This window comes from Hyla sarda, chromosome 12 (genome assembly GCF_029499605.1).
Source record: "Hyla sarda isolate aHylSar1 chromosome 12, aHylSar1.hap1, whole genome shotgun sequence".
NCBI classification, from domain to species: domain Eukaryota; kingdom Metazoa; phylum Chordata; class Amphibia; order Anura; family Hylidae; genus Hyla; species Hyla sarda.
The window spans coordinates 81842287-81855634 of NC_079200.1; positions in this window are offsets into that span (position 1 = coordinate 81842287).

Genomic DNA, 13348 nt, shown 5'->3' on the forward strand with positions numbered 1-13348 from the left:
CCTGCTGAGAGCGTTATATACTTTATGTCCAGCCAGACCATATACTAGGAATCATACCGCCATATCCCTGCTGAGAGCGTTATATACTTTATGTCCAGCCAGACCATATACTAGGAATCAGACCGCCATATCCCTGCTGAGAGCGTCATATACTGTATGTCGAGCCAGACCATATACTAGGAATCATACCGCCATATCCCTGCTGAGAGCGTCATATACTGTATGCCCAGCCAGACCAAATACCAGGAATAATACCGCCATATCCCTGCTGAGAGCGTTATATACTTTATGTCCAGCCAGACCATATACTAGGAATCATACCGCCATATCCCTGCTGAGAGCGTCATATACTGTATGTCCAGCCAGACCATACACTAGGAATAATGTGCAAGGACTGTACACAAACTTGGTTCGCAGACATTCTCACAGCCCTATCTCTCCAAGGATGTTAAGTAGTATATGGTCTGACTGGGCATACAGTATATGATGCTCTCAGCAGGAATATGGCGGTATGATTCATAGTATATGGTCTGGCTGAGCATACAGTATATGACAATCTCAGCAGGGATATGGCGGTATGATTCCTAGTATATGGTCTAGCTGGGCATACAGTATATGACGCTCTCAGCAGGGATATGGCAGTATGATTCCTAGTATATGGTCTGGCTGGGCATACAGTATATGACGCTCGCTCTCAGCAGGGATATGGCAGTATTATTCCTAGTATATGGTCTGGCTGGGCATACAGTATATGACGCTCTCAGCAGGGATATGGCAGTATGATTCCTAGTATATGGTCTGGCTGGGCATACAGTATATGACGCTCGCTCTCAGCAGGGATATGGCAGTATTATTCATAGTATATGGTCTGGCTGAGCATACAGTATATGATGCTCTCAGCAGGGATATGGCGGTATGATTCCTAGTATATGGTCTGGCTGAGCATACAGTATATGACAATCTCAGCAGGGATATGGCGGTATGATTCCTAGTATATGGTCTAGCTGGGCATACAGTATATGACGCTCTCAGCAGGGATATGGCAGTATGATTCCTAGTATATGGTCTGGCTGGGCATACAGTATATGACGCTCGCTCTCAGCAGGGATATGGCAGTATTATTCATAGTATATGGTCTGGCTGGGCATACAGTATATGACTCTCTCAGCAGGGATATGGCAGTATGATTCCTAGTATATGGTCTGGCTGGGCATACAGTATATGACGCTCTCAGCAGGGATATGGCAGTATGATTCCTAGTATATGGTCTGGCTGGGCATACAGTATATGACGCTCGCTCTCAGCAGGGATATGGCAGTATTATTCATAGTATATGGTCTGGCTGAGCATACAGTATATGATGCTCTCAGCAGGGATATGGCGGTATGATTCCTAGTATATGGTCTGGCTGAGCATACAGTATATGACCCTCTCAGCAGGGATATGGCGGTATGATTCCTAGTATATGGTCTGGCTGGACATACAGTAAATGACGCTCTCAGCAGTGATATGGCGGTGTGATTCCTAGTATATGGTCTGGCTGGGCATACAGTATATGACACTCAGCAGGGATATGGCGGTATGATTCCTTGTATATGGTCTGGCTGGGCATACAGTATATGATGCTCTCAGCAGGGATATGGCGGTGTGATTCCTAGTATATGGTCTGGCTGGGCATACAGTATATGACGCTCTCAGCAGGGATATGGCGGTATGATTCCTAGTATATGGTCTGGCTGGGCATACAGTATATGACGCTCTCAGCAGTGATATGGCGGTATTATTCCTAGTATATGGACTGGCTGGGCATACAGTATATAATGCTCTCAGCAGGGATATGGCTGTATGATTCCTAGTATATGGTCTGGCTGGGCATACAGAATATAATGCTCTCAGTAGTGATATGGCGGTATTATTCCTAGTATATGGTCTGGCTGGGCATACAGTATATGACGCTCTCAGCAGGGATATGGCGGTATGATTCCTAGTATATGGTCTGGCTGGGCATACAGTATATGATGCTCTTAGCAAGGATATGGCGGTATGATTCATAGTATATGGTCTGGCTGGGCATACAGTATATGACGCTCTCAGCAGGGATATGGCGGTATGATTCCTTCTATATGATCTGGCTGGGAATACAGTATATGAAGCTCTCAGCAGGGATATGGCGGTGTGATTCCTAGTATATGGTCTGGCTGAGCATACAGTATATGACGCTCTCAGCAGAGATATGGCGGTATGATTCCTAGTATATGGTCTGGCTGGGCATACAGTATATGACGCTCTCAGCAGTGATATGGCGGTATTATTCCTGGTATATGGTCTGGCTGGGCATACAGTATATGACGCTCTCAGCAGGGATATGGCGGTATGATTCCTAGTATATGGTCTGGCTGGGCATACAATATATAATGCTCTCAGCAGTGATATGGCGGTATGATTCCTAGTATATGGTCTGGCTGGGCATACAGTATATGACGCTCTCAGCAGGGATATGGCGGTATGATTCCTAGTATATGGTCTGGCTGGGCATACAGTATATGATGCTCTCAGCAAGGATATGGCGGTATGATTCATAGTATATGGTCTGGCTGAGCATACAGTATATGACACTCTCAGCAGGGATATGGTGGTATTATTCCTAGTACATGGTCTGGCTGGGCATACAGTATATGATGCTCTCAGCAGGGATATGGCGGTATGATTTATAGTATATGGTCTGGCTGAGCATACAGTATATGACACTCTCAGCAGGGATATGGCGGTATTATTCCTAGTATATGGTCTGGCTGGGCATACAGTATATGACGCTCTCAGCAGGGATATGGCGGTATGATTCCTTCTATATGATCTGGCTGGGAATACAGTATATGACGCTCTCAGCAGGGATATGGCGGTGTGATTCCTAGTATATGGTCTGGCTGAGCATACAGTATATGACGCTCTCAGCAGAGATATGGCGGTATGATTCCTAGTATATGGTCTGGCTGGGCATACAGTATATGACGCTCTCAGCAGTGATATGGTGGTATTATTCCTGGTATATGGTCTGGCTGGGCATATAGTATATGACACTCTCAGCAGGGACATGGCGGAATGATTCCTTGTATATGGTCTGGCTGGGCATACAGTATATGATGCTCTCAGCAGGGATATGGCGGTATGATTCCTAGTATATGGTCTGGCTGGGCATACAGTATATGAGGCTCTCAGCAGGGATATGGCGGTGTTATTCCTAGTATATGGTCTGGCTGGGCATACAGTATATGACACTCTCAGCAGGGATATGGCGGTATGATTCCTTGTATATGGTCTGGCTGGGCATACAGTATATGATGCTCTCAGCAGGGATATGGCGGTGTGATTCCTAGTATATGGTCTGGCTGGGCATACAGTATATGACGCTCTCAGCAGGGATATGGCGGTATGATTCCTAGTATATGGTCTGGCTGGGCATACAGTATATGACGCTCTCAGCAGTGATATGGCGGTATTATTCCTAGTATATGGTCTGGCTGGGCATACACTATGTAATGCTCTCAGCAGGGATATGGCGGTATGATTAAAAGTATATGGTCTGGCTGGGCATACAGAATATAATGCTCTCAGTAGTGATATGGCGGTATTATTCCTAGTATATGGTCTGGCTGGGCATACAGTATATGACGCTCTCAGCAGCGATATGGCGGTATGATTCCTAGTATATGGTCTGGCTGGGCATACAGTATATGATGCTCTCAGCAGGGACATGGCGGCATGATTCCTAGTATATGGTCTGGCTGAGCATACAGTATATGACACTCTCAGCAGGGATATGGCGGTAATATTCCTAGTATATGATCTGGCTGGGCATACAGTATATGATGCTCTCAGCAGGGATATGGCGGTATGATTCCTAGTATATGGTCTGACTGGGCATACAGTATATGACGCTCTCAGCAGAGATATGGCGGTATGATTCCTAGTATATGGTCTGGCTGGGCATACAGTATATGATGCTCTCAGCAGGGATATGGCGGTATGATTCCTAGTATATGGTCTGGCTGGGTATACAGTATATGACGCTCACAGCAGTGATATGGCGGTATTATTCCAGGTATATGGTCTGGCTGGGCATACAGTATATGACGCTCTCAGCAGGGATATGGCGGTATGATTCCTAGTATATGGTCTGGCTGGGTATACAGTATATGACGCTCTCAGCAGTGATATGGCGGTATTATTCCTGGTATATGGTCTGGCTGGGCATACAGTATATGACGCTCTCAGCAGGGATATGGCGGTATGATTCCTAGTATATGGTCTGGCTGGGCAAAAATAATATAACACTCTCAGCAGGGATATGGCGGTATGATTCCTAGTATATGGTCTGGCTGGGCATACAATATATAATGCTCTCAGCAGTAATATGGCAGTATTATTTCTAGTATATGGTCTGGCTGGGCATACAGTATATGACGCTCTCAGCAGGGATATGGCAGTATGATTCTTAGTATATGGTCTGGCTGGGCATACAGTATATGACGCTCTCAGCAGGGATATGGCGGTATGATTAATAGTATATGGTCTGGCTGAGCATACAGTATATGACACTCTCAGCAGGGATATGGTGGTATTATTCCTTGTATATGGTCTGGCTGGGCATACAGTATATGACACTCTCAGCAGGGACATGGCGGAATGATTCCTTGTATATAGTCTGGCTGGGCATACAGTATATGACGCTCTCAGCAGGGATATGGCGGTATGATTCCTAGTATATGGTCTGGCTGGGCATACAGTATATGACACTCTCAGCAGGGATATGGCGGTATGATTCCTTGTATATGGTCTGGCTGGGCATACAGTATATGATGCTCTCAGCAGGGAGATGGCGGTGTGATTCCTAGTATATGGTCTGGCTGGGCATACAGTATATGACGCTCTCAGCAGGGATATGGCGGTATGATTCCTAGTATATGGTCTGGCTGGGCATACTGTATATGACGCTCTCAGCAGTGATATGGCGGTATTATTCCTAGTATATGGTCTGGCTGGGCATACACTATATAATGCTCTCAGCAGGGATATGGCGGTATGATTCAAAGTATATGGTCTGGCTGGGCATACAGAATATAATGCTCTCAGTAGTGATATGGCGGTATTATTCCTAGTATATGGTCTGGCTGGGCATACAGTATATGACGCTCTCAGCAGGGATATGGCGGTATGATTCCTAGTATATGGTCTGGCTGGGCATACAGTATATGATGCTCTCAGCAGGGACATGGCGGCATGATTCCTAGTATATGGTCTGGCTGAGCATACAGTATATGACACTCTCAGCAGGGATATGGCGGTAATATTCCTAGTATATGATCTGGCTGGGCATACAGTATATGACGCTCTCAGCAGGGATATGGCGGTATGATTCCTAGTATATGGTCTGACTGGGCATACAGTATATGACGCTCTCAGCAGAGATATGGCGGTATGATTCCTAGTATATGGTCTGGCTGGGCATACAGTATATGATGCTCTCAGCAGGGATATGGCGGTATGATTCCTAGTATATGGTCTGGCTGGGTATACAGTATATGACGCTCGCAGCAGTGATATGGCGGTATTATTCCAGGTATATGGTCTGGCTGGGCATACAGTATATGACGCTCTCAGCAGGGATATGGCGGTATGATTCCTAGTATATGGTCTGGCTGGGCATACAGGATATGACACTCTCAGCAGGGATATGGCGGTATGATTCCTAGTATATGGTCTGGCTGGGCATACAGTATATGACGCTTTCAGCAGGGATATGGCGGCATGATTCCTAGTATATGGTCTGGCTGAGCATACAGTATATGACACTCTCAGCAGGGATATGGCGGTAATATTCCTAGTATATGATCTGGCTGGGCATACAGTATATGACGCTCTCAGCAGGGATATGGCGGTATGATTCCTAGTATATGGTCTGACTGGGCATACAGTATATGACGCTCTCAGCAGAGATATGGCGGTATGATTCCTAGTATATGGTCTGGCTGGGCATACAGTATATGATGCTCTCAGCAGGGATATGGCGGTATGATTCCTAGTATATGGTCTGGCTGGGTATACAGTATATGACGCTCGCAGCAGTGATATGGCGGTATTATTCCAGGTATATGGTCTGGCTGGGCATACAGTATATGACGCTCTCAGCAGGGATATGGCGGTATGATTCCTAGTATATGGTCTGGCTGGGCATACAGGATATGACGCTCTCAGCAGGGATATGGCGGTATGATTCCTAGTATATGGTCTGGCTGGGCATACAGTATATGACGCTTTCAGCAGGGATATGGCGGTATTATTCCTAGTATATGGTCTGTCTGAGCATATAGTATATGATGCTCTCAGCAGGGATATGGCGGTATGATTCCTAGTATATGGTCTGGCTGGTCATACAGGATATGACACTCTCAGCAGGGATATGTCGGTATGATTCCTAGTATATGGTCTAGCTGAGCATACAGTATATGACGCTCTCAGCAGGGATATGGGGGTATGATTCCTTGTATATAGTCTGGCTGGGCATACAGTATATGACGCTCTCAGCAGGGATATGGCGGTATTATTCCTAGTATATGGTCTGGCTGGGCATACAGTATATGACACTCTCAGCAGGGATTTTGCGGTATGATTCCTAGTATATGGTCTGGCTGGGCATACAGTATATGACACTCTCAGCAGGGAGATGGCGGTATGATTCCTAGTATATGGTCTGGCTGGGCATACAGTATATGACACTCTCAGCAGGGATATTGCGGTATGATTCCTAGTATATGGTCTGGCTGGGCATTCAGTATATGATGCTCTCAGCAGGGAGATGGCGGTATGATTCCTAGTATATGGTCTGGCTAGGCATACAGTATATGACGCTCTCAGCACTCAGCAGGGATATGGCGGTATGATTCCTAGTATATGGTATGGCTGGGCATACAGGATATGACACTCTCAGCAGGGATATGGCGGTATGATTCCTAGTATATGGTCTGGCTGGGCATACAGTATATGACGCTTTCAGCAGGGATATGGCGGCATGATTCCTAGTATATGGTCTGGCTGAGCATACAGTATATGACACTCTCAGCAGGGATATGGCGGTAATATTCCTAGTATATGATCTGGCTGGGCATACAGTATATGACGCTCTCAGCAGGGATATGGCGGTATGATTCCTAGTATATGGTCTGACTGGGCATACAGTATATGACGCTCTCAGCAGAGATATGGCGGTATGATTCCTAGTATATGGTCTGGCTGGGCATACAGTATATGATGCTCTCAGCAGGGATATGGCGGTATGATTCCTAGTATATGGTCTGGCTGGGTATACAGTATATGACGCTCGCAGCAGTGATATGGCGGTATTATTCCAGGTATATGGTCTGGCTGGGCATACAGTATATGACGCTCTCAGCAGGGATATGGCGGTATGATTCCTAGTATATGGTCTGGCTGGGCATACAGGATATGACGCTCTCAGCAGGGATATGGCGGTATGATTCCTAGTATATGGTCTGGCTGGGCATACAGTATATGACGCTTTCAGCAGGGATATGGCGGTATTATTCCTAGTATATGGTCTGTCTGAGCATATAGTATATGATGCTCTCAGCAGGGATATGGCGGTATGATTCCTAGTATATGGTCTGGCTGGTCATACAGGATATGACACTCTCAGCAGGGATATGTCGGTATGATTCCTAGTATATGGTCTAGCTGAGCATACAGTATATGACGCTCTCAGCAGGGATATGGGGGTATGATTCCTTGTATATGGTCTGGCTGGGCATACAGTATATGACGCTCTCAGCAGGGATATGGCGGTATTATTCCTAGTATATGGTCTGGCTGGGCATACAGTATATGACACTCTCAGCAGGGATTTTGCGGTATGATTCCTAGTATATGGTCTGGCTGGGCATACAGTATATGACACTCTCAGCAGGGAGATGGCGGTATGATTCCTAGTATATGGTCTGGCTGGGCATACAGTATATGACACTCTCAGCAGGGATATTGCGGTATGATTCCTAGTATATGGTCTGGCTGGGCATTCAGTATATGATGCTCTCAGCAGGGAGATGGCGGTATGATTCCTAGTATATGGTCTGGCTAGGCATACAGTATATGACGCTCTCAGCACTCAGCAGGGATATGGCGGTATGATTCCTAGTATATGGTATGGCTGGGCATACAGTATATGACGCTCTCAGCAGGGATATGGCAGTATGATTCCTAGTATATGTCTGGCTGGACATACAGTATATGACGCTCTCAGCAGGGATATGGCGGTATTATTCCTAGTATATGGTCTGGCTGGGCATACAGTATATGACGCTCTCAGCAGGGATATGGCGGTATGATTCCTAGTATATGGTCTGGCTGGGCATACAGTATATGACACTCTCAGCAGGGATATGGCGGTATGATTCCTAGTATATGGTCTAGCTGGGCATACAGTATATGACGCTCTCAGCAGGGATATGGCGGTATGATTCCTAGTATATGGTCTAGCTGGGCATACAGTATATGACACTCTCAGCAGGGATATGGCGGTATGATTCCTAGTATATGGTCTGGCTGGGCATACAGTATATGACGCTCTCAGCAGGGATATGGCGGTATTATTCCTAGTATATGGTCTGGCTGGGCATACAGTATATGACGCTCTCAGCAGGGATATTGCGGTATTATTCCTAGTATATGGTCTGGCTGGGCATTCAGTATATGACGCTCTCAGCAGGGATATGGCGGTATGATTCCTAGTATATGGTCTGGCTGGGCATACAGTATATGACACTCTCAGCAGGGATATTGCGGTATGATTCCTAGTATATGGTCTGGCTGGGCATTCAGTATATGATGCTCTCAGCAGGGAGATGGCGGTATGATTCCTAGTATATGGTCTGGCTAGGCATACAGTATATGACGCTCTCAGCAGGGATATGGCGGTATGATTCCTAGTATATGGTATGGCTGGGCATACAGTATATGACGCTCTCAGCAGGGATATGGCGGTATGATTCCTAGTATATGGTCTGGCTGGACATACAGTATATGACGCTCTCAGCAGGGATATGGCGGTATTATTCCTAGTATATGGTCTGGCTGGGCATACAGTATATGACGCTCTCAGCAGGGATATGGCGGTATGATTCCTAGTATATGGTCTGGCTGGGCATACAGTATATGACACTCTCAGCAGGGATATGGCGGTATGATTCCTAGTATATGGTCTGGCTGGGCATACAGTATATGATGCTCTCAGCAGGGATATGGCGGTATTATTCCTAGTATATGGTCTGGCTGGGCATACAGTATATGACGCTCTCAGCAGGGATATGGCGGTATGATTCCTAGTATATGGTCTAGCTGGGCATACAGTATATGACACTCTCAGCAGGGATATGGCGGTATGATTCCTAGTATATGGTCTGGCTGGGCATACAGTATATGACGCTCTCAGCAGGGATATGGCGGTATTATTCCTAGTATATGGTTTGGCTGGGCATACAGTATATGACGCTCTCAGCAGGGATATGGCGGTATGATTCCTAGTATATGGTCTAGCTGGGCATACAGTATATGACACTCTCAGCAGGGATATGGCGGTATGATTCCTAGTATATGGTCTGGCTGGGCATACAGTATATGACGCTCTCAGCAGGGATATGGCGGTATTATTCCTAGTATATGGTCTGGCTGGGCATACAGTATATGACGCTCTCAGCAGGGATATGGCGGTATGATTACTAGTATATGGTCTGGCTGGGCATTTTTCTCAGCAGAAATATGGCGGTATGATTCCTAGTATGTGATCTGGCTGGGCATACAGTATATGACGCATTCAGCAGAAATATGGCGGAATGATTCCTAGTATATGGTCTGGCTGGGCATACAGTATATGACGCTCTCAGCAGGGATATGGCGGTATTATTCCTAGTATATGGTCTGGCTGGGCATACAGTATGTGACGCTCTCAGCAGGGATATGGCGGTATGATTCCTAGTATATGGTCTGGCTGGGCATACAGTATATGACACTCTCAGCAGGGATATGGCGGTTTGATTCCTAGTATATGGTCTGGCTGGGCATACAGTATATGATGCTCTCAGCAGGGATATGGCGGTATTATTCCTAGTATATGGTCTGGCTGGGCATACAGTATATGACACTTTCAGCAGGGATATGGCGGTATGATTCCTAGTATATGGTCTGGCTGGGCATACAGTATATGACGCTCTCAGCAGGGATATGGCGGTATTATTCCTAGTATATGGTCTGGCTGGGCATACAGTATATGACGCTCTCAGCAGGGATATGACGGTATGATTCCTAGTATATGGTCTGGCTGGGCATACAGTATATGACACTCTCAGCAGGGATATGGCGGTATGATTCCTAGTATATGGTCTGGCTGGGCATACAGTATATGACGCTCTCAGCAGGGATATGGCGGTATGATTCCTAGTATATGGTCTGGCTGGGCATACAGTATATGACGCTCTCAGCAGGGATATGGCGGTATGATTACTAGTATATGGTCTGGCTGGGCATTTTTCTCAGCAGAAATATGGCGGTATGATTCCTAGTATGTGATGTGGCTGGGCATACAGTATATGACGCTTTCAGCAGAAATATGGCGGAATGATTCCTAGTATATGGTCTGGCTGGGCATACAGTATATGACGCTCTCAGCAGGGATATGGCGGTATTATTCCTAGTATATGGTCTGGCTGGGCATACAGTATATGACGCTCTCAGCAGGGATATGGCGGTATGATTCCTAGTATATGGTCTGGCTGGGCATACAGTATATGACACTCTCAGCAGGGATATGGCGGTATGATTCCTAGTATATGGTCTGGCTGGGCATACAGTATATGACGCTCTCAGCAGGGATATGGCGGTATGATTCCTAGTATATGGTCTGGCTGGGCATACAGTATATGACGCTCTCAGCAGGGATATGGCGGTATGATTACTAGTATATGGTCTGGCTGGGCATTTTTCTCAGCAGAAATATGGCGGTATGATTCCTAGTATGTGATGTGGCTGGGCATACAGTATATGACGCTTTCAGCAGAAATATGGCGGAATGATTCCTAATATATGGTCTGGCTGGGCATACAGTATATGACGCTCTCAGCAGGGATATGGCGGTATTATTCCTAGTATATGGTCTGGCTGGACATACAGTATGTGACGCTTTCAGCAGGGATATGGCGTTATGATTCCTAGTATGTGATGTGGCTATGCATACAGTATATGACGCTTTCAGCAGAAATATGGCGGTATGATTCCTAGTATGTGATGTGGCTGGGCATACAGTATATGACGCTCTCAGCAGGGATATGGCGGTATTATTCCTAGTATATGGTCTGGCTGGGCATACAGTATATGACGCTTTCAGCAGAAATATGGCGGTATGATTCCTAGTATGTGATCTGGCTGGGCATACAGTATATGACGCTCTCAGCAGAAATATGGCGGTATGATTCCTAGTATGTGATCTGGCTGGGCATACAGTATATGACGCTCTCAGCAGAAATATGGCGGTATGATTCCTAGTATGTGATGTGGCTGGGCATACAGTATATGACGCTTTCAGCAGAAATATGGCGGTGTGATTCCTCCGCTGTGCTCGATCTTTATCTGCAAATTTTAATTGTCCAGATATTGAGGACGGTTTTTATGTTTTCATAAGAATTGATTCAATAAAGTTAATTATTTGTTATTACAGGAAATGGTTTCCTGTATATATACTAGAGACCCAATGGTGTTTAACCCCTTAAAATCATCAGTTACTTATTCATAATACACATAAGCAGGTGGCACCTGTTTTCCTACCAATCCACTGTTTGGGTCACGTGAGAAATAGTTGGGTATTATGCAGGGGCCATTAATCTTTATATTTACACCCTTAGGTTAATGGCCCAATGGCATTTAACCCTTTAAATTCCTCAGTTACTTATTCAAAATAATAATTAAAAAAATGATATAGTTGGCAACTGTTTTCTGGCCAATCCACAGTTTGGGCCAGGGTGGATACAGTTGGGTATTATGGAGGGGCCCTTGCTCTTTCTATCTACACCCTTAGGTTAGTGGCCCAATGGCGTTTAACCCCTAAAATTCCTGTTACTTATTCAAAATGCAGAAAATGTACATAGTTGGCAAGGTTGTCATCTGTTTTCTTGCCAATCCAATGTTTGGGCCAGGCCGGATACAGTTGGGTATTATGGAGGGGCCCTTACCCTTTATATTTGAACACTTAATTCAGTGGCCCAAACACGTTTAACTCCTTAAATTCATCAGTTACTTATTGAGTATCATGAACAAGTGGCTTGTGGATATACCACCTCAAGTAATTTGGACTTCTAGAAAACAGGCATTTATAGAGAAGACATCTGTACACATGGATATAGTATTAATGCACATATTATACAATAAACAGGGAGAGGTGGGGGGAGGAAGACTGGGGAAGGAGGGTATGGGGAAGTATGCAGTGGGAAGGTTTTACATGGGCACTACACAGGAGTTGCCGTTATGCGTCTAGTTTTTTTTTTTCTGAATTTGATTGTTCCTAAATAATATTCAACATTTATGTATAAAAAGAACAGGTTTACTGCAGAGGAATAAGAGGAGAAAAGGTTTATTTGTCATCGTCATCTATAAGAAAATGCTCGAATAAGAAACCGACTTCAGTGAATAAGAAGCTGCCGCATAAGAGACCAACTTCAGTGAATAAGAAGCTGCCAAATAAGAAACCTACTTCAGTGAATAAGAAGCTGCCGAATAAGAAACCTACTTCAGTGAATAAGAAGCTGCCGAATAAGAAACCTACTTCAGTGAATAAGAAGCTGCCGAATAAGAAACCTACTTCAGTGAATAAGAAGCTGCCGAATAAGAAACCAACTTCAGTGAATAAGAAGCTGCCGCATAAGAGACCAACTTCAGTGAATAAGAAGCTGCCGAATAAGAAACCAACTTCAGTGAATAAGAAGCTGCCGAATAAGAAACCAACTTCAATGAATAAGAGGTTGCCGAATAAGAAACCCACTTCAGTGAATAAGAAGCTGCCGAATAAGAAACCTACTTCAGTGAATAAGAAGCTGCCGAATTAGAAACCAACTTCATTGAATAAGAAGCTGCCGAATAAGAAACCTACTTCAGTGAATAAGAAGCTGCCAAATTAGAAACCAACTTCATTGAATAAGAAGCTGACGAATAAGAAACCTACTTCAGTGAATAAGAAGCTGCCGAATTAGAAACCAACTTCATTGAATAAGAAGCTGCCGAATAAGAAACCTACTTC